Source organism: Castor canadensis, chromosome 5 (assembly GCF_047511655.1).
Source record: "Castor canadensis chromosome 5, mCasCan1.hap1v2, whole genome shotgun sequence".
Lineage (NCBI taxonomy): Eukaryota > Metazoa > Chordata > Mammalia > Rodentia > Castoridae > Castor > Castor canadensis.
In genome coordinates, this window is record NC_133390.1 from 2,743,552 (window position 1) to 2,766,143 (window position 22,592).

Consider the following 22,592-nt stretch of genomic DNA (forward strand, 5'->3'; position numbering starts at 1 on the left):
TGAGTCTCTTAACCCAATTTGTGAAGATTCTGGAACTTGCCCAAAGTCTCCAGCTGGTGAATGGCCGAGCCAGGATTTCAGCTGCCTTGATCCCCTGGGTAAGGTGACAAGAAAGCCCTGACTTCCAGTTCTGCTTGGAAAACTGGAAAGTCTAAAAGCTTTTACATGTACCTTACTTGTGCATAGCGGTACTTCATCCATTTTCTCCTGTCATCTGAAGAAGGTGAAAGAGGCGCCCATTCTACACTGCCCTGTTCCTTTCAGGCTTGTCCCTTATGCAGAAGTAGGGGCCCGTTCCTGCCCACCAAGCAGGCTGCACTCCAGCCCACTGGGTTCTCAGCAAAGCTGGACCAAGTTCTGTACACAGTCTTGCCTATGCATGCAGTCTTGATGAAGGTTGCATCCTGACGGCTGCAAAACTGCCAGCAAGACCAGCCCTGGACAGCAGGCGAGGGAGCCAAGGCTTTGCCACACTGCTCTGCCCCGGCATGCAGCCTCTGAGACTCTGTTTCTAACTTCCAGAGACAAGTGTGGCACAGATATTGTCACCATCCGCAGACAGGGGTCAGAATCCCAATAGTCCGTGTGCGCTCACTCTGAGGGATGACGGCACTTTGGGGCAACTCCACCATGGTCCCTCTGGGGTTTCTGGGGCCTCACCCAGACCGTCTCTGTGACCCCCGCCCCTCCCATTCCTAGAATGCTGTCCTTCATCTCTCTTCCCCCAGTCCCTTCCCCCTCCCCACCTGGCCAGACCTGGTTTTCCTCCATCTCTGGGGAAAACAAACAAGATGAAACTCTTGCTGCAACCATGACCAGAAGTCGCCCCTTACTTTCTTTTTTCTCCCCCCACTGTACTATCAGATAGGACAGCAGCAGAGCCCAGCTTTTTATTGAACAAGTTGCAAAGAGGTTTAGTCAAAAAGACCAAAGCCCATGTTAGCATAAGACACCTCTGACTCTTCCTTCTTGGCTTTCCACCTTCTTCCCCTCAGCTGGGGCAGCAGCTGTGGAGGAGTGGGACCTCCTGCTGGGGCAGCACCTGCTGCAGGAGCAGGACCCTCAGCCCCTACATTACAGATGAGGCTCCCAATATTGACATTGGCAGGGCTTTTGCAAACAGGCCAGGCCAAAACGGTTCCTTAGCAAGGGCATTGATCTTATCCTCCGTGATGGTGACCTCATCATTGTGCAGGATGAGCGCAGAGTAGATGCAGGCGAGCTTGGAGACAGAGGGAGGCCATGGTGTGGACTGCTGGGTGTGGTGCTAGTTGCCAGATGAAATGAGGACCTCACTCTAACCTTAGCCTCTTCGGAAGAACTAGGCACCCTGGTGGCAGCTGAGGCAAGGTCCCCTTACTTTCTAAGTAAGAAGCCGACCACCTCAATCCCAGATTCAGTCAGTAGATAGTAACTGGCCTTTGCATTTTACTTAGCAAGTCTGCAAGGTGCACTGGCCTCTCACATCCCCACCTCTGAAGAAGCTCTGTTTGAGGTCTGTTGATGTTTTACTTGACCTGGCAGGGTCATTCATACTCACTGCCTTCCTCTGCCTCCTGGGCGGGGCAGGCACAGACTCCTGGGAGAGAAATGGTGACCATACCTTCCCTCTCCCACCCTGCAGTCACCAGGGCCAAAGGACTATGTGGCAACTCACAGCCAATCAGGAGTACTGGTGTCAAACAAAGATGCAGGCAGACCCCCATATTCACGGTAGGGGCCTTCACCACCCCTACTTGCATGTACACCCCTGGTACCAACACACATCCTTTCCCTGGGGACAGCCAGAGTTTCTGTCACCTGCTAACATGATTCCACTCCTGGGAACTCTGAGCACATCCCTTGCAAGGTCGAGAAGGAAGGCCTTCGGTGGTGAGGTAAGCCTGGGCTCTCAGTGCACACGAACGTGTTAGAGTCTCTGAGAAGTCCTGCAGTTACAAACACACACCACCGTTTACCTCTGCTTAACCTGGCATTTCTCAAGCCAAGAACCTTCTGTTATTGTTCAAGGTCACATTTATTGACATCCAAAGGACAAGCTTTTGTGTAACCATACCCTTGCTCATGTGTGGAGAAACAGAGCCCTCAGGTCACATGGCTGAGGAAGGGAAACACTGCCCTTGAGGACAGGCTGCCCTGGAGCTCCATGGGAAAGGCTGTAGCTCGGGGTCCCCCCTTGCACTGGGCCAGGTCCCAGCTGCTGGGATCTGACACACATCACTGCAGACAGATCTCATCTATAGAGTAGCTTTCTCTTCACCCCTCCACCACAGCGAGGACCTGCCCAATGGATGAGTCATGCATGATTCATTAATCTTAATTAAAATGCAAATGCACAGCCAGCCTTCTCCTATAATTAAAGGCTGTTGTGGACTGCACTGGATGCTTTGGGCTGAGGTTTCTTTTGCTGAAGCAAACAGATGACTCTTTTAGCTTTGCCTTGAAGTGGTGCTCTTGGTGGGAGCAGTGTGGACAGGCAGGTTGACTCCCTAATGAAGAGGTTCCTTCCCTGTCTGTCTCTCCCTCTCTTTTTCACAAATGTATACTCTGGGCACACGGTTCCAGCTATAAACTGAGCTTAACTGTCACTTCCTCAGTAGTACCAGGCCCTGGGGTCCCCAACTTGGCAAGGGAGGAAATGCTAATTACAGCTTAACTTCCTGCCCATTTCCTTCCCACTGCTCTCCAGCAGCCTCCAAGTGGGCCAAAAGGGTTTCCAGGTTCCTGCAAATATCTGGCTGCAAAAAAAAAAAAAAAATCCCTGAGCAACTGAGCTGGGATCCTGGGTCCTGCGTGGACAGAGGGCTGACAGGGCCAATGGAGTGGGGAGAGAGAGATGGAGGCAGGCAGGGGACAGTGGGCCAACCCACCTCCCACGGTCACCAGAGTCCACAGAGACGCTGGGGTGGTGGAGTATCTGTTCCTACCACAGAGACTGAGCTGAAGGTCAATTTTTCTCACAAAGAAAACTTGGAGCTGAAGTGGAACCTGTGGATGTTGGCCCTCCACCTGCCTGGGCTCTGCATCTGGGCATTTGATCTGTGCAAAGGAAATTGGGAGTCGGGGGGACTGCACCTCTGTTAAACACGTACAGACCTGTTTATTCCCTAATGCATAGTGTAGCAACAGCTTACCTAGTTCTTACAGGGTAGAAGGTGCAAGTGGCGCAGAGGTGATTTGAAGTACAGAGAAGGATTGTACACGTATGTGCAGACCCTATGCCATTTTGCATAAGGGACTTGAGGGTCCACAGTTCTTGATGTCCTGGGGAAGTCCTAGAACCAGCCCCCCTTGTGGATTCTAAGTAGGAACCCCCTATTGTCCTGTGTGGTCTGGCACGAGCAGATAGTTTTCCTCAAAGATGCATGCTCCAGCTGACCAAGGGTATTTTAAAAGAAGCCTGTCCTTCCCTGTGCCTTGCATATCTAGCGGGCTCCACTTTATAATGCACTGTGACACTGGCCCTTGCAACCTTGTGTCCAGGACTGGACTGCTTGGCCTCTGCTGGGCACCCAGCACTAAGCCCTATCTTGCCCAGCTCTGTGGTACGTGGCAGGTACTGACCAGTTCTTTCTTCCTGCCTCTAGTTCTTCTCTGTCCCTTCATTCTGCTTCCAAACCATCCGGTTCAGGAGGGACAATGGGGGGACCAGAGGGAGAGGGTCACACACCCAGAAACCCTTCTTGTCCCCTTCGTGCTTACATGGCCAGTGCTGGGCTGCCTGGCCCCTCCAAGGACATCCTTTCATGTCAAAGGTCACAAACAGAAACCAGTCATCATCCTCCCACTGTCTCAGGGCCGAGCAGTTCTGTCCCTGAAGGTTCTCCTTGGTCTGCATAGGGTGAGACTGTCAGGAATCAGTTTCCTCCCTGACTGGACCATGCGTGCTCCTGAGAGTCTATTGTAATGTACGTACATACATGCACACGGGAGCTCATATGCACACAGGCACACCATGTGACTACACTAGTCAAGGAGATATATCTATATCTATCTATCCATCTATCTGTCTATCTATCCATCCATCCATCCATCCATCTATCTACCCATCTATTCATCCATCCATCTCTCTCTCTATCTCACAGTTCTATCCCTCACAGTTCTATCCCTCACAGTTCTGCCAGGGCATCTTGCATGTCTGCAGCAGCTATGTCTGATGTCCAAAATGCTCTGGCCACTGTTCCAGGCCACACTGTGCCAGTTCACTTGGCGAGATGGTCCAGCTTGTGCCCCTGTGTGTATCTGTGAAGTGTGACCTATGAACCACAATGACGTCCCCAGGTTGGGGCTGTCACTGCTCTGGGGCAGGAATCTCCCTGAATCCCCTCCCATTCTGTTCAGAGGCATTTGCTGAATTCTGCTGTCTTCTCAGCCCCCTCGTCTCTCCTGGGCACTCCTGGAGCTCTGGACCTTCTTGTGTCTCTGCAGGTCTTGGCAGGTCTTCACCTCCCCGATGAAGAGCTGCTGTTTTCTGTAAGGCTGGTGTTGAACTGTGCCTCTTTGGACACACTGGAAATGCCTCAGGCTCTGTGGGTGCCATATGGTTCCAGGCATTGACCAAGGAGCGCTTTGCCAACCTTCTCCCCCAATCATTGCTGCGTCTCCATCATTGTGTCCAGGAGTTTTATGCCACCAAGAGATCTGTCAGCAGGATGGGCTTGCGATGAAGTCTCCTGTGGCTGTAACAAATGGGCACAAGCCCATAGCGACTGGTCAAGCTGTGCTGCCTCTGGCTGCACAGGGAAGTGCTGCTCTCAGCCTCCCAGCTGCCAGGGTCCTTTGTCTTCACCCCTTGCTGGCCAGAGGCCTCACCCCATTCTGTCTCATCACCCCTCTGCACACAGCTGTGTCTCTTCTCCTTATAAAGGCCTCAGTCGTGTGAAATTAAGGTCCACCCTAGTCCAATGTGACCTTGGCCTGAACTACCTCCTAACTACATCTTTCCAAATAAGAGTCCACGCACAGGTATGGAGTTAGGGCTTCAGTGTGCTGTGTTGGAGACAGAATTCATCCCATCACACCTGCCCTTTACATTCTCCAGTGAGCCAAGAACCTGCCTGGCTAGTACTGGGCCACCTGTCTAAGCTCCCATAAGTCTGGAACCCTGGCTCTCCTGTTGTGGGGTCATTTCTCAGTGACCTCTGTGGTCTTGACATCCTGTCTCACATCCGAGCCCTGTCCTGTGTGATGTGCTCCCTCAGGTCTACACCTCTCCGTGGCTGAGCATCGGTTCTCACCAACATGCTCCGCCTTGCTGCTTCCTGCTTGTCTCCCACATCACAGCCTTGTCGTTGTCACTTACCAGCAAAGATGCTGAGCCCAGGGAAAGGCTGGACATGCAGTGAGGGGCACAGGTGGAGCCTGTCCCTGAGGGCATGGTAGCTTTACCATGCTTCAAGGACCCCTGTAGGAAGTGAGCCAGGCCCAGGTGAGCTCAAAGGTGAGAAAGCCAAGAGCAGCCAAGCAGGAGGACCACCGGGCCCTGCCCCACCCCACCTCAGCCAGTGGGCACCTCCACCACAGAACCCAGCCACAAGGCTGGTCGTGGACAGAAGGGAGGCCCCTGAAGGTGCTGTGAACACTGAATGTCTAAGCAGTGTTTCGGAGAAAAAGTCACGCAATCACCGGAAAGATTCTGTGAAGGTTTGAAAATAAAGAGAAACACAGATGTTTTGGAAAGGACCCCATTCAAGGACAGGCGGGGATGCTGAGTTTTATAGACTTCATTTTTAAGAGCAGTTTTAGGTCCACAGACAAATAGAGAGGAGGGTAAACAGGGGGCATGCATGTCCCTGTGGCTAAGCCAGCACTCACACACTGTCATCGCCGGTGTCCACAGCCCATGGGAGGGCTTGCTCTTGGCCTTGAAAATTCTGTGGCTTTGGAGATGAACAATGACCTGTGTCCCCATTGCAATGTCGTACAAGACAGTGCCACTGTCCCAACATCCTCTGTGCCACTACTCATCTTCCTGACTCCAAACCTCTGCCAAGCTCTGATCTTCCAACTGTCTCCAGAGCCGAGGCACGGCTTGAATTTTTATTTTACTTATTTTTGGCTTTGACATAGGGTCTCTATATGTAGCTGGCCTTGAACTGAAAATTCTTTCACCTCAGCCTCACAAATGCTGGGATTATAGATGTGTACCACCATACCTGGTGAGCCATGATTTAAAATTAAACAGTTGATAAGAAGTAATTGAAAAAAATGCTAAGAATAGAAAAACCAAAAAAAAAAAAAAGACAAGTCTTATGGTTTGCGGAGGGTGTCCTGGGGCATCACCCCTTTGGGGTCTCAGGGATGTGTGGCCCTGGCATGCCCTCCTGACCATAAGACCCCCTGAGGCAGGGGCTGTGTCTATCCACAGTCTCCACTGTCACTGGAGCAGCTTTTTATTTATGGAAAATGTAGCTTTCCTTCTTGAGCCAGGGTGGCCTGAGTTCTGGTGGATTGTGGCCCACCTTCCTTGGAAGGCTTAGAACAGCCCTGCACCCCCCATCTTCCCCAGCTGCCTCTTGGCCAGTTGTCCTGGAAAGCCCCAGGTGCAGTGGCCCGTCCACTCCCAGTCCAGGGGCCAGCCTGACCCTCCAACTCCTCCTCTAGTCTTTGTCCCTCCTGCCCCCCTTCCACTCTGCCCGCTCTCTCTCTGAGCTTCTTCACTCTTGGCCATTCCTTGGCCTTTAGGTCTGGCACTGGGCTGGTAGAGCCGGTCCCAGACCCAGGTGGTCCTAGGGATCATGAATAGTCCAGGTGCAGAAAGGGGACTCTGGAGGTGCCCTGCAGCCCTGCCCAGGTGATATCTCAAGGAGGACTCTCAGACTGCTGGTATGGACGCTGCCCTTGCCTAACTCCAGCTGGGTGGCCGATGCCCTCCAGTGGTCCTTGATATGGAGAAGGTGAGCAGGCACCTGTGGTACCGTGTCACCAAGAAGCTAGTGAAAGTCATATGGCTCTCCTCTACTCCTTCCTGTGGAGCGGTCAGGTTGTCCTAGCCAGCAGCTGGAGCAGAAGATGGCTAACACTCCAGCAGAGCCTTGACAGGCCAGAACTACTGGCCATGAATGCCCACCAGGCTGTCCAGGATGCACACAGAGAGTAAGGCTGGTTGGTCCTGGAGGCCAGGAGGCTGGTGTGGGCTCTGCTGCTCTCTGGCCCTTGCTTCTGTCCCAAGGGCCCCTCCTCAACCTGTGGTGGTGCTGGGCCTTCTTGAACCACATTCATATAGTCCAGTGGAACACGCACGTTTGACCCACATAACTAAGGCTGTAATAAAGCCCAGGAAGAATTAGTGACAGTGCCTGCATGTGGCCTTCAAAGCCTAAGCTAAATAGGAGATGAAGCACGTGGTCCCCTTAGAAAATGGACTGCCAGCCTCTGTCCCCACTTCCTAGGCCTCCATCCTCCACCACTTCTTCACAGGGGCTGAGGACCTGGTCTGCCAGGCCTGGCTGTCCCACAAGGGGCATTGCCTTGTCACCGAGATTCTGGTAAGTCAAGAGGACCTCCACCGTCTGAGCCAGGTCAGAGGGTCACAGCCTGGTGGATGCTGCCTCTGTGATGCTGAGTGACCAGGACAGGCCATATGTCTGAGACCCACAGGCCAGTGGGTACCACCCAGACTTCACTGATGGGGAGTTGGGGATTCTGCCACTGGGGTGCTGGGCCACTGTAGGGGGAAGGGATGCTGAAGAGCCTAAGGGCAGAACGTCCCGCAAGCTGGCGAGGCCTGGCCACAGCTATGGCGTGGTCTTGGCACATGGCCAGCACACCTGCAAGTCCGCAGGGCTATGTGCTTGTGCTCTTTCTTTTTGCTGCAAAAGTCCCTATTTTTCTCAGCTTCTTGTAGGTACCAGCTTCTTCTATAGACAGCAAAGTCCCCATATTTTATGTCACAAGTTTAATTTTTTGTTCACTTGCGTGTTGACCATCACTCTTCATTCTGGGGCCAGGATGGAGATGCAGCCCCTGCTGGGGGCCACCGCTCTCCTGGCTGGGGACATCAGGCTTCTGCTCAGGTGAGCTGTGCCTTTCATTGTCATTACATGCTGACCCCACCAGCAATCAGTGGGACTGGGAAGTTCCATCTTCCCCAGGGAGGGAAGCAAGAGCTGGGGCCGTCAGGGCTTCCCGTGTGTCCTCAGAAGCAATCAGCTCTGTTCAACCCAGAGATGAGAATTCGTCCCTTGGATATGAGGGAAGAAAAGAAGCACGAGGAAAGCCACCCCGCTGGAGACACGCTCTCGGGGTGAGTCTGTCTTTCTCCTGTGACGATGTGGCTGTGAGCGCAGCCTTGCTGAGTGGTGCTGATCCCTCTGTCCCTTGCTAGGACTCATCTTCTGGGCAGGAGGATGAAGTACTGGCCAGTACTTGGCCAGTACCCGGGAGTACTGGTCAAACCACCCCCTCTGAGGAGGATCCATGCCTCTGGCGACATAGAGGGACTCTCCAACCAAATAGTCCCAGCTCTTCTGAGCACACTTTGTCCTACTGTCCACTTGCGGGGTGCCTCCCCCTGAGCAGGCTGCCTGCTTTCCTGGGTTCCTCTTTCCTGTAGGCCCTGTGGTAACCCCGTGAATGAGTGGACACTGACCTGGGGTGAATCATACTCCACGTGCCTCTCTCACCCAGATGGGGGCGGGGATATCCCGTGTCTGCTGCTGGGCCTTTGCTGACCTTCTGCAACCAGCCCCCGCCCCCATCCTGCCCTTGGGACACAGAAAGCATGCAGCTGGCCGGGCAGTGAGTCTGGGGGAAGTGCAGCTTCCACATGGCCCCTGCAAGAGCCGAGGTCCCTCTGCAGGCCCTGATGCAGGGGACATTTCATGTGTCCACTCTGGGGCCACACACTTTGTACCATTTGACTGGAAATTTCTACTCCAGTAAAATCAGAGTGGACCAGGGCAGGGAAGTGGGCCTTGGGTCACTCGCGTTGTGCTGTTTCCACTCCTGGTTCTGCTGCCCTTGGGTGCAGACATGTTCTGCGGGGAGGCCCTTGCCCCTCACGTGTGCTGACGAGCACCTGAACGAGTGGCCCTCGCAAAGCAGAAACGGGGTGCACACAGTTATAACTATGGTGCAAGAGCAGAGAGAGCCCAGTCTAAGAACCATACACCAGGAAGTCTCGACCCAGGGCGGGAGAGATTCTGTGAAATAATGACAGACACGCACCGAGGGCAAAGTCAACCACATCCCACATGCTCAGGGGGCCAAGTCAGCCAGTGCCTGGGGCTGGCCCAGCTGGTTCCTGTGGTCCTGGTAGGTGTGATACCAACAGCCTCTTTTATTCTCCAGGGGACCAGATTTGCACAAGAATGTTTAGAGCCACGCATGTCACAGTCCATCACGAACAAAACCTCAGGCAGTGCCTCCCTTTGAGAAAACGACCAGAAAAAAGCCCCATCTTCTAATCAAGTAAATTAGGAAACGATTCTTCATTTCCAAAGGATTTTTTTTTGTTGCTGCAAGAACAAAACCCCCTTCATTTGCCAGACAATGCTGACACCAATCTGCTTCTTAAAAATGAAGGCAGCATCTTATGCTCCAGGACAGCTGCTGGCCAGCTAAGCTGTGCGCAGGTGCCCCAGATGGAGGGTGCCCCAGATGGAGGGTGCCCAGGCTGTCCCTCCCCAGCTTCTGGAGCGGCTGGCTAAGGAAACACAGCAGGTGGGAGGGACAACGACTGAGCTTTGCTCCTCTGCAGAGCATTTCCTGCCCCCTCCCTGTGGGAGGGAGGTGGGGTGTCGCCTCCCCAGCAGGAGCATATGGCTGTGGAGAGGAGGGTCACTGAGCAGCTGACGCGAGGGGAGCAAGGATGACGCCCCATGTGACGGCAGATGGGCGTCATGAAACATGGCGTGAGAGGGAACAGAAGGGTTGTGAGAACATACGCAAGGAGAGAGACCCCCCATTCTGGACATTTTCCCTCGGAAAACAAACAGAACACTGGGTGCCATGATTCAGAGTCCCAAACCGAGCCTACGTGAAGCAGTGGTGGGCGCTCGCCTGGTGGCTGACAAGTGCTCACAGGGATTTGCTGCTCTGAAGCCCTTTGTTTCCCTTGCTCACTGCAGGCCCCAGGGTCGAACAACAACGTCTATTGTGAGAAGAAAAGGCAGGCTCTGGGCAGGCTGTGGGTTAAGAGGTGGCCAGCGCCTGTCCGCTGTTCTCCCTGCTCGGGAGGGACCTGTTTGGTGGGGCCAGGTTTTAAATCTTTTCATACAATTGCCAAGTGCATCAGGCATGGCTCCTTGCTCTTGTAATACGTCATAGCCTCCGCCCTCCCCACTCCACCCTCCTCTCGGCTAAAAGTTATTTACATGTGTATTATCACGCAAACATGCATGGGACCAATTCCAGAACATTTTGGTGGCTGCTCAGTGGGTTTATTCCAAAACCTGGGCTGACCTGGGCCAGCTCTCCTGAGCATGGCCATCAGAACTCAGGTAGGCCACAGCCCGACCATCCTACCCCAAGGAACAGAGCCAAAGCCCAAACCCCCAGGGCCGAAAACCTCCTTAAGTCTCAGGATCTAAAAACGAGCAAAAGATCCAGGCTGCTGGGCTGGCTTGGGTGCGCTGTGTTGTGGGCACAGTGCCTGCTTCTCTGGGAGGTCTCTAAGGGCTGATGGAGTGGCTCAAGTGATAGGGCACCTGCCTAGCAAGCCTAGCAAGTGTGAGGCCCTGAGTTCAAGCCCCAGTACCAACAAAACAAAACCCAAAACATAATTACCTTGTTTCCTCTGGGAGGTCTCTGTGGAGAAACCACTGCTTTCCATCCCAGGGAGCTGCACAGCTCCATCTTTCCTTCTGACTTAGAGAAAATGATGCTTTTTGCCTTTCTGCCCTGGACACCTGGTCTCCGTGGTGGAAACCATTCTGGTGATAACATGCATACCTTGTGGAATGTCCCAATCTTGTCCCCCACTCTGCTGGGTAGTGTCCAAAGGTCAAGAACAGGTTAGAGCACTTGAGACCTGTGATAGTCCCCCGGGGGAGGGGTAGACAGCAGGTCCTCCAGAAAGAGATTGGGAGCTGACAGCTGATGGGGGGGGGGGTGGCTGCCTTCTCCTCACAGCACCAGGCAGGTCATCTATCTGTGTTGGGTTCTGCCGCCGTCTCTGTGAAATGGGAGGACTGAGCAAATGGGTTTTGTAAACTGTAGAGTGCCATGCAAATGGTAGGTATTCATTATTGCTCTTGTCTGCAAATAAAGGAGGGACATGGAAGGGAAACAGATGTGCAAGCAACTTTCCTTGTGGGTCTCCGTCCAACCAAAATGCCCAGCGTGGGTGAAGACACTGCAGAGATGTCAGAATCGTCATCACTACCATTGACACGGGGCCCCTGCACCGCTACTGGTGATGCCTGATATCCCTGGTGATTAAGGGAAGTGGATGATGGGCAACTGGGGGCTGGGCGGGAGGTCCCAGGCAAGTCAGGAGGTGGGCAATAGGAGCCGTGTGTGGGGTGCTTTGCCCCTCAGTTGAAGAATAGAAGTGGAGGAGAGCCACAGTCTCCAAGGGTGAGACTGGGCGTGGAGAGGTCCACTTTAACAGTCCCACTGTGTAGGTGAGAAAACCTTAGCACACGGAGGAAGACAACCTGCACAACATCAAAAGCTACTGAAATGCAGCTGGGAAGGGACCGTGTGTCCCTTGCACTGGGCACAGTTGATTCCAGCTCCCAGGCAACTTGTTCCCGCCCCCCATAAGGATCCTGTGGAACCTCATCTTGGGAGAAGTGACCCTTGGTTTTCAGGAGAGGCCAGGGACAAGTGTGTGCAGTTACCCGTGGGCCCAGCACTTGCACACACAGCTCTAAGTAGCTTCTGTAGCTCTAAGTAGGCGCCCAAGGAATGCACACACAGGCTAGCTAAGCCATTTATTGGGTTAAAAGCACAAAGAAATAGTCTTGTGCAAGAACACTGAATGTGGCCTCTGCTCGGAACCGGGTGGCAGCTAGTGAACCCTGCCAGCAGCGAGTGACAGGGAAGGCTTGGGGGACTAGCCACAGTTGGGCGTGTTGCTCCCTTTTGAGGGATCCTGGGGGTTCAGGTCACAGGCAGCACTGGCCAGGGCAGCAGTGACTGAGTCACATGCTAGGAATGGATACCTGTGGCTCCAGGTCAGGACCCAGCAAGCCCCTTACCCTTCTGTCCCAAGGCTTGTGCTCTGTTCACTCTGAATCTGTTTTCACTTCTCCAGGAGCCAGCTCTTCCAGCTGCTCTTCCTCTGTTGCTCTGGGAGCTTGGGCAGGTTCTCAAACATCCCAGGCTTGTCCTCTGATCTGTACCATGCCCTTAGGGACTCCAGGACATAAAAAAGTACTTTAAAATACCATGCTGCAGAGGAAATGCTCCCATAAGCCTCCTACAGCAGAAGCCAGGTCTTTTATTTTTAACTTTTATTAGTGTATATTAATTGTACAAAGGGATTTCACTGTGATGGCTCCAGGCATGCATCAAATCCACCTCTATTTCTCTTTCTTATGCTCCCCCCTTTAAAACAATTTAATGGGTTTCATTATTCTACATGCACGCCTATGAAGTACTTGGATCATATTTATACCCTTTTGCCTTCTCCTTTTGCCCTCCCCTTCCATGGTTCCCACTCCCATATGGTCCCCAATTTATATTCGTATTATTTTTTTTTAGGTCTGGGTTCCACATATGAGAGAAAACATGCAATATTTGTCTTTCTGGTTTATTGCACTTAACATAATGATCTCCATGCTTTATTCTTCTTTGTGGCTGAGTAATTCTCCAGTCTGTAGAAATGCCACATTTCTCTCTCCATTCATCAGTTAAGACAAGGCTGATTCCATCACTTGGCTATTGTGAACAGTGCCATGATAAACTGGGTGTACAGGTTCTCTGCTGCATGTTGACTTACTTTCCTTCTTATATGTGCCCAGGAGTGGGAGAGCTGTGTCCATACGGTAGTCCTATTTTTATCTTTTGAGGAGCCTCTATACTGATTTCCACAGTGACCGCACTAGTCCATATTACCACTGGCAGTGCACAAGGGCTGCTTTTTCTCCTCATCCTTACCAGCATTTGTCATTTGTTTTCTTGATGACAGCCATTTGACTGGGGTGGGATGGAATCTCAGTGTGGTTTTGATTTGCAATTCCTTTATGGCCAAGGATGGTGAACACTTACTTCTTCAGGTACTTCCTGGCCATTTGTACTGCTTTTGAGAATTATCTGTTCCATTTATTAATTGAATTGTTTGTTCTTTTGGTGTTTAATTTTTGGAGCTCTTTATGTATTCTTGCTATTAATCCTTTAGCCTAGAATAGCTGTCAAAGATTGTCTCCCATTCTGTGTGCTGTCGCTTCACTCTGGGGGATTGTCTTTTTAATTTGGTACAACTCCGTTTGTCAATTCTTGCTCTTGTCTTTATTTATTTATTTATTTATTTATTTATTTATTTATTGATGGTACTGGGGCTTGAAGTCAATGCCTCACACTTGCTAGGCTTTGCTAGGCAGGCACTCTGTCACTTGAACCATTCCACCAGCCCTCAGTTCTTGCTCTTACTGCCTGAGCTGTTTGAATCATATCCAGAAAACCATCAGCTATGACCAAAACTTCAAAAGTTTTCCCCTAGCAGTTTCAAAGTTGTAAATCTTACATTTAGATCGTTAACCTATTCTGAATTGATTTTTGAACAGGTGAGAAGGGTCTAGGTTCAGTCTTCTATTTGTGGATATCCAATTTTCCCAACCCGATTTGTTGAAGAGGCTGTATTTTCTCCAGTGTAAGTTTTAGGCGCCTTTGTCAAAAACCAGATGGCCATAGCTGTGTGGGCTTATTCTATGCTGTTCCATTGGTCTTCATGTCAGTTTTGTGCCAGTGCCATGCTGGTTTTGTTACTGTGGCCCTGTAGTATAGTTTCAAGTCCTATATTGTGATACCTCCAGCCGTTCTCTTTTTGCTCAGGATTACTTTGGCTATTTGGGGTCTTTTGTACTTCCATATAAATTTTAGGATTAATTTTTCTATTTCTGTGAAGAATGACTTCGAATTTTTATGACAGTTGCATTGACTCTGTAGATAGCTTTTAGTAATATGTTCATTTTCACAACATTAATTCTGCCCATCCAGGAAAATGGAGGTCTTTCCATCTTCTAGTGTCTTCAATATGTTTCTTCAAGATTTTGTAGTTTTCATTGTAGCGTCTTTCATCTACTTAGTTAGCTTTATTCCTGAGGTTTTTTTTCCCTTCTGAGTCTCTTGTGAATGAGATTATTTTTCTGATTTCTTTCTCAGCCTGTTTGCTGTTGGTATACAGAAAAGCTACTGGGTTTTCTGTGCTGATTTTCTATCCTGCTACTTTGCAGAAAGTGCTATCAATTCTAAGAGTTTTTTGGTGGGATCTTGAGAATCTTTTAAGTATAGGCTCATACCATCTGCAAACAGGGTTAATGTGACTTCTTCCTTTCCTGTTTGTATCCCTTCTATTTCTTTTTCTTGCCTTATTGCACAGCTCTGCAATCTAATTCTAGCATTATGTTGAATCAGAGTGTCGGGTTATTCATTGCAAGGGTCAGTGAGATAAGGATATCTCAGTACTGACCTTAGGGAAATCGTTTCAGTGGTTCCCCATTTAGTACGCTGTCGTCTATATGTTTATCTATATGGTTTTTATTATGCTGAGGTACTTTCCTCCTATGCCTAGTTTCTTCAGAGCTTTTATCATGAAGGGATTTGGAATTGGGTCAATGTCCTTTTCTGCATCTATTTGGATGATTATGTGGTCCTTGTCCTTGCTTCTGTTTATGTGCTGTATTTCTGATTTGTGTGTTTATTGATTTGTGTGTACTGAGCCATCTTCATCCCTGGAATGAAACCAACTTGATGGTGATATATGATCTTTTTAATGTGTTGTTGAATTTAGTTTGCAAGTATTTTATTGAGAATTTCTGTGTCTATATTCATTAAGGAAATTGGTCTGTAATTTCCTTTTTTGTTGGGTCCTTATCTGGCTTTAGTATTAGAGTAATGCTGGCTTCATAGAATGAACTTGGTAATGTTCCTTCCCTTTCTATTTTATGGAGTAGTTTGAGAATCACTGGTATTAGTTCTTTGTTAAAGGTTTAACGTTCATCAGTGAATCCATTGAGTCGTGGGCTTTTCTTTATTGGGAGACTCCTTATTACTGCTTTAATCTCTTTGCTCATTATAGATTTGCTTAGGTAGTTTATATCCTCTTGGTTCAAATTTGGTAGGCCCTATGCATCTGGAAATTTCTAGATTTTTCCAGTTTATTAGAATATAAGTTTTTGGCCAGACACTGGTGGCTTAGGCCTGTAATCCTAGCTACTCAGGAGGCAGAGATTGTGGTTTGAAGCCAGTCCAGGCACATAGTTCCTGAGACCCTATCTCAAGAAAAAAAAATCACAAAAAAAGGGGTTGGAGAAGTCTTAAGCAATAAGAGCACCTACCTAACAAGTGTGAGGCCCTGAGTTCAAACCCCAGTGCCACCAAAACAAAAAAATATATATATATGTTTTGAAGTGCTCTGTAATGACCCCTGAATTTCATTGATAGTTGTTGAGATATTCCCCTTTCTTATCTCTAATTTATTAATTTGGGTCTTCTTGCTCTTTCTTTTGGCTAGTTTGGCTAAAGATTTGTCAATCTTGTTTATCTTTATAAAGAACTAACTTTTTGTTCCATTGACTCTTTGCATTGCTCTTTCAGTCCCTGTTTTGCTAATTTCTGCCCTGGTCTTTATTTTTTCTCTCCATCTGCTGCTTTTGGGCTTGGCTTGCTCTTGTTTTTCTAAGAGGTAGAGGTATATCATTAGGTTGTTTATTTGAGATTGCTCTGATTTTTTTAATGAAGGTACTCAGAGTTATAAACTTTCCTCTTGGCACTACCTTTACTGAGTTCTAAAGGTTCTGTAAGCTCTGTTTTCATTTTTGCTTGATTCTAGGAATTTTTTCATTTCCCTCCTTATTTCTTCAGTGATCATTTAAGAGTGAACTGTTCAGTCTCCATGTGTTTGGATATTTTCTGTAGTTTCTCTACCTGTTGGTTTCTACTTTTCTTCCATTGTGGTCTGTTAAGATACAGGAAATTACTTCCATTTCCTGTGTTTCTGAAGACTTGCCTTATGTCGAAGATATGATTTATTTTAGAGAAAGTCCTATGGGCTGCTGAGAAGAATATGCATTTTGTAGCTATTGGTTCAACTACTCTGTAGATGTCTGCTAAGTCCATTTGCTCTATAGTGTCATTTAATTGTGAAGTTCCCTTGTAGATTTTTTGCCTGGATGACCTATCTGTTGGTGTAAAGTCATCCACTTTTATTGTTTGGGGTCTATGTGTGCTTTTAGTTCAATCACGTTTGCTTTATAAAATTGAGGGTACCAATGTTTGGTATATATATGTTTATAATTATTAAATCCTCCAGATGGATTGTTCCTTTTATCAACATGAAGTGACCCTCTTTGTCTCTTCTAATTTTGTGTGAAGTCTGTTTATCAGATATGAGTACAGATACTCCTGCTTGATTTCAAGCTCCATTTGCTTGGAAAATCTTTTTCCATCCTTTCACTCTAAGCTTATGTTTTTCTTTTGAGGTGTGACTCTTGTAGTCAACAAATGATCAGGTCTTTATAAAAATCTAATCCACAAGTCTGTGTCTTTTGATTGGAGAATTGAGACCATTAGCATTCAGAGTTGTTGTTGAAACCCGTGTAATAATTCCTGCCATCTTATTGGTTTGTAGGGTCTGCTTCTTCCTTACTCCTCATTTGCTTATCTACTCATCCAGGGAGATTTATTTTTTCCGGTCTGTTCAGAGTTGTAATTATCTTCCTCTTCTGTGTGAGAATTCCCTTAAATATTTTCTGCAGTGCTGGTTTAGTGGTCATAGTTCCTTTGGCTTTTGTTTATCATGGGAGGTTTTTATTTCTCCTTTGATTATGACAGAGAGTAATCTAGGTTGAAATACCTCGTTCCATGCCCTCTTGACTTGGAGTGTTTCTGCTAGGAAATTTGCTGTTATTCTAATGGGTTTGCCATCAAAGTTGGTCTGGTGCTTCTCTCTTGCAGCTTTCCATGTTCTTTCCTTGTCCTGTCTGCCTGTTGTTTGACCTATACTATAATGCATGGAAATTCTTTTCTGGTCTTGTCTCTTTAGAGCCGTAAAAACCTCCCGTGCCTGGATGACCATCTCTCTCTCAAGATTTAGAAAATTTTCTGCTATTATTTTATTAAATGTTTTCTATGTCTTTTTTTGCCCTTCTTTTCTGTGCCCATGATTCACAGGGTTGGTCTTTTAGTGATGTCCCAGAGGTCTTGCAAGTTCTGTTCTTACTTCTTTAGGGTTTTTTTTTTCTTTTACTCATCTACATGTTCTAATACATCTACCTTATCTTCAAGCCCTGATACTGTCTTCCATTTAATCCAGTCTACTGGAGAAACTTTAACTAAGTTTTTTGCTTGGTTTTCTGAATTTTTCATTTCCAGAACTTCAATTTGATTTTTTCAGAACTCCTGTATCTTCATTGAATTCCAGTTTCATGCTTTGTTTTCTTTATTTTAGTCAGCTTCTTTTATTTGAGTGTTTTTGGAATTCATTCAGGTATTTATTCATATCCTCTTTAATTTCATTGATCATTCTTTTTTTCCTAGTAAATAGTGGTCTTTTTATTTTGAAAAAATATTATATATTTGATTTTATTTTAAACTTTCAATATAAGATGACTACTAACAAATTAAAAACAGACATCTTGTATAAGTTGCACCATCTTTTTCACAGTTTTTATTTATTTATTTATTTATTTTGATTAGGATTTGTTTGTTGTATGGGGGGGACTCATTGTGACAATTCCAAACAGGTTTACACTATACATTGGTTGGATCACCCCACTGTCTCTCCCCCTCAATCCCTACTGACCCACTTAAAACAGCTGCAAGAGGTTTCATTGTTCTATTTTGTAGAAGTATATGAAGTCCATCAACCATATTCCCCCATCACTGATCATTCTTACAATAACTTTTTAAATTCTTTGTCTGAGATTTTGTTCACTACACTATCATTAGTGCTTGTTAACTAACACATTTGGAGTTTTGGAAGAGTCAGAGTACCTTATTTTTTTTTCAGACTTCTTGTTTTTCTACATTGGGATTTACACATCTAAGGCTGGTCATTGGTTGGAAGTTTTACTCACTTGTGGTCTTTCAGTTGAAATGTTCTCAGATTTCAGGCAAGCCAGTGTAGTGTTTGGGTTAAGGTGCTATTTCTCACCACTGGACTGCAGGTATGTCTCAGGAGCCAAGAATTTGCTTACATCCACAGGGAACTGGGCCTGAACCCCAGCACTGCTCAGATCAAGGGAAAAAAGCTAAGTCTCTCATAGAAGGGCCAGTTGTCTGCTTCTGGGCTGACCACTACAGAAGCTTCCTTTCTTTTTATCCTGAGAGCTGCTGTTGGCTGCAGGATGCTTTACAGTCTGTGGGCCAGGCACTTTCCCACTTGCTCCACACACACACCCAGTTTATGTCCCCAGGGGCGGCAAGCATCCAAGCCTTAGGGAAACTCCTGAATGCATTAAAGAATGTACGGGGACGAACAGTAGTGAGATCTGCACTGGCTGGGGGAGAATGGGGGACTTAGACCTGTTTGCTGGCTTCAGTACTTTTAGTCCCTATCCAGCAGTTCACCTTCCCTTAATGGGGAAGGGGCTGTGCAAATCACATGATTCAGCAGAACTGGTCTTAGAACGCTTAAACCTGCTTGTCAGTAAACACACACCAGGATGCAGTTCCCAAAGGTGGGCCTTGGTGCATTCAGATCCTGCCTAGCTGGGGAGATGAGGCTGTGGGTATCATACTATTCAGAGAGTCTGAGCTCAGGGCCCTAAGAACCACCTACCAGTCAACACATGTAGGCAGGAAACAGGTCCTGGAGGCCAAATGCTAGGCAACTACAAGCGTGGCACTTTGCTTCAACTGAGAGCCTCTGACTACCTTGCCGTCACTGCTGGAGACCCCTGCTGCTTGAACTTCTCGGTGGGACCATGTACCAGGGAGGAGGATCAGAAGAAAACAATTAGGCCTGAGTCCTGATAAAGTACAGGAAGGTAGAGATGGCACAGCAGAGCTATAAAATCTGAGGAATCTGAACGTGGTGAAGGTCACGTAACACTGGGGAGGGGAAAAGTTACGTAGCACTAGGATAAAGTAGCCTATGGAATGAATATAACTATATATGGATTAGACCTTGCTTTTTTTCTGTAACCTGTTTGTAAGGGTATATAAGGTGAGACCCCTTTGTTCTTGGGGTTCAGCCTTTGCACACAAGTCCCCTGGGTCTGTGCAGGCACAACAAAACATTGCTTCCTGCTAAACTGCCTCAGTGTCCTAGATCTCAGCTTGTAATTTCCTGCAACAACCACATCAGACCCTCTCCCTCTCCACAGTCTCCACTTCCATTTGTGTCCTACCCTAACACTATTGCAGGTGTCCCAAGATTTCCTGAGCTATAATTAATCCTTGTTTTCAAGCCCCCAGAGTATCTCAGTCTCAGACAACAGGACCTCTCTCAAGATGGTACCTTGCCATAGCGCTCAGAAATGTGGGGAGCAACAGAATGTCTTTCTTCCCTGAGACTAGACTTCCACACTGGAGCAGTCACTATCTCACAAATCTCCACCCTGGTTTAAGGCTTGCAGGAGGTGTGGGCTTATCTTGCAGCTAGAATTGCCAGTCTGTCTGGGGGACCTCCAGGCTTACCTTATGATTGTGTCTTCAGCTTCTCCCCTTCCTGGGGAGCTGGGTGCAGGCTTGGAACTATTTGATGCTTTTCTCTGTTGCCTCGGTTTCTCTGTGATTTTCTGCTGTCCTGTCAGCTCTTTCACGATCCCCATGCTCTTCTTCTCTTTCTCTCTTTGGAATATAGTCTCTCCTGTGTTACCTGAGTTCTCATTCGCAGAGTCAAGAGAGAAGATGCTTCTAACCCACCACCTGGCCCTGGCTCACTCTAAGTGATTATTCTTGACTCATTTAGGGACGTCTCTAAGGGCCATTCCTGCTCTAGACACTGCTCTAGTGCTTTCACAGGATCAAGGACTTCATTGCGATTGCTCCCTCTGCCTAGTTCTGCTTCTTTTCTTAGAAGCCAGGTCTTGAAAGCCAGCAATTTGAGTGTAAGTACCTGCTCTTCCCCTGCCTCCCCGTCATTGCTGTGCTGGGTTTACACAATTAACAAGTTGATACCGCTCATCAAGAACAGTGCTGAAGGTTCTTGAGTGGATAGCACTGCTGCTGGTTCTAGCTCTTACAGTGCTGACTTATCCACATTCCCTGCCTCCAGTTAGTGTATTTATCAGCTGACATCAGTTGCTTTTTTGGTGGAGACGGAGACAACACCTGAAGAAGGAGAGTTAGAACAAAACAAGCCTGAGCCGTGGGAGGATGCAGTGCCAAGAAAGCAAGGCAGCAGAGAAACCCAGGTGGCAGGCAGGGCTGGTCTTGGCTTCTTTGCTGCAAAGTCACCTGTGTTTGGCAGCTTGTTCCATCTGCTCCTCTGCAGAGCAAGACTCCAGCGGCTCCAACATGCAGACACCAGTACAGTTCTGCTGGGTGGTGCTTGGGTCAGCATGAGAGAGCTCTGTGTTGATCAGGTCCACTGAGCATCCAACTCAGTGTGGCTGTGTGCCATGGAGGCCCCCAGCCCCTCCCAGGCCACACTCCCACCCCCCAACTGTGAACTGTAGGGGTTCACAGCTACAAGTCTCTGAGAGCGGTCTTCCTGAAGTGGGGCTCTGGCTTTGCACCCCATGAACCCAAGCTGACACTCACCTTCAGCCTGTATTCCAGCTTAGCCATCTTCCCTGTCCCACCTCTCTGCCTCTCTTCCCCTGTGGCTTAGTCAGCTCAGGCTGCCATGAAAAGACAGCACCAACTGGGTGCTTCAACAGCAGACATTCATCTCTCCCCATCTAGAGAGGATAGAAATCCAAGATCAAGGTTCAGATGGGTAGGTGGCTCCTCCCCTTGGCTTGCAGATAGCTGTCCTCTTGCTGCCTGTTCACATGGTTCTCCTTTGCTATCCAACCCCAGTGTCATTGTGTCCTCACCTCCTCTTCCTATAAGGATACTAGGCAGAGTGGATTATGCTTGCCCTAAACTTAACTTAATCACCCCTGTAAAGGCTCCATCTTCAAATACATCACATCCTTAGGTATAGCAGGTGTGAAGAATGAAACATATGAATTTTGGGGGACACTGTTCACCCCATAAGTTTGGGATCATTCCCTCCAATAAATGACTTTCACAAGAACCCCTTTCTCAGGCTCTGCTTCTGGGAAGCCTGGCCTGGCACCGAGCTTCCTGCTTCTCAAAGAGAGTGGGGTAGTGCTTGGTTGGTGTGAAGTGTAAGTTGGTAAGAGTATCCTGGGGCATCTGCCTGCAAGCTGCTGGCACTCCGGGGGACAGGATGGGTGGATGAGAGATCCAGCACAAGGAGCTCACACTTCACAGTATAAAAATGTGACTTTGTTCAGAAACTGCCCCTGTGAGCCCTTTTGTTAACTGAAGAGTAAGATTTTCCCCAAACAATAATTGGAATAGCTTAACAGTACAAATAATTTGCCTTTGATTGACAGGCACATCACCAAATTCCTGTAACTCTGAGGAACAAAGGAATTATAAATCGCAGGAATGGAAACAAATCTATTCTGCAGACCTGACCCAGCGGCTTCCTCGTGCTGGTGTGACAGCTGCCTAGTGAAGTAGGAACCTTCCATGTCCCAGGCTCAGCAGTGTCATGGGGAGCCAGGTTTGCTGTGGATCCCAGCCCCAAAGCCAACTCCACATGGGACAACAAACAGTTTAATTAACCTCTCAGCTTTTGCCATCTGTGTGGCAGAGCTTGGAATGCTTGCTACCAGGAGGCCATGAAGATGGTGCATCTGTCTCTTAAGTCCTCAGTGCCAGAGATGAAACACTTCAAAGCCACAATGCTGTGCTGTGCAAGAAGGGAGACAACTCTGATCTCTGGGAGACATCTCCTGTACACAGAGACCATGGCAAAGAATATATTGTCCCTTGGACACAATGTCTCCTTAGAACCTTAGCTCTGTGGGTTTGCCTCTGATAATGTGTAGGTGTTGTGGAGCCCCGCCCACGCTCCAATGTGATGGTGAGTTTTGACTCTGTCCTTTTTTTTTTTTTTTTTTTTTTTTTTTTTGAGGCAGAGTTTCACTGTGTAGCCCAGGCTGGTCTTGAACTCTTTTTTTTGGGATTTGAACTCAGGACCTTGCACTTGCTAGGCAGGTGCTCTACCACTTGAGCCACTCCACCACCCTTGGCCTTTAATCCTCCTGCCTCTGCCTCCCTAGTGCTGGATTGTAGCAGTGGACCACTACTTTTGGCAACTCCTCCCTTCTTTAGGGGAGAGGGATCCTACTCTCAGATAGCAGGAGGTAAATGGGAATACAGCCTTGCTAGTTTCTCTTTAAGTGGGTTATTTTAAAGATAGATACATTGTCTCCATGTCTGTTTAATTAATAGTGATTAGTTAATGTTGCAACTCATTTATTTAGAGACAGACTCCTATTTATGTGAGAAACTCC

The 22,592-nt window shown here is 48.2% G+C and overlaps 1 pseudogene; it reads right to left on the reverse strand.

Annotated features, from left to right (window-relative positions):
- Window positions 1-914: 914 nt before the first annotated feature.
- LOC109675981 (large ribosomal subunit protein P1 pseudogene) lies at window positions 915-5,377 on the reverse strand (annotated as a pseudogene).
- Window positions 5,378-22,592: the final 17,215 nt, after the last annotated feature.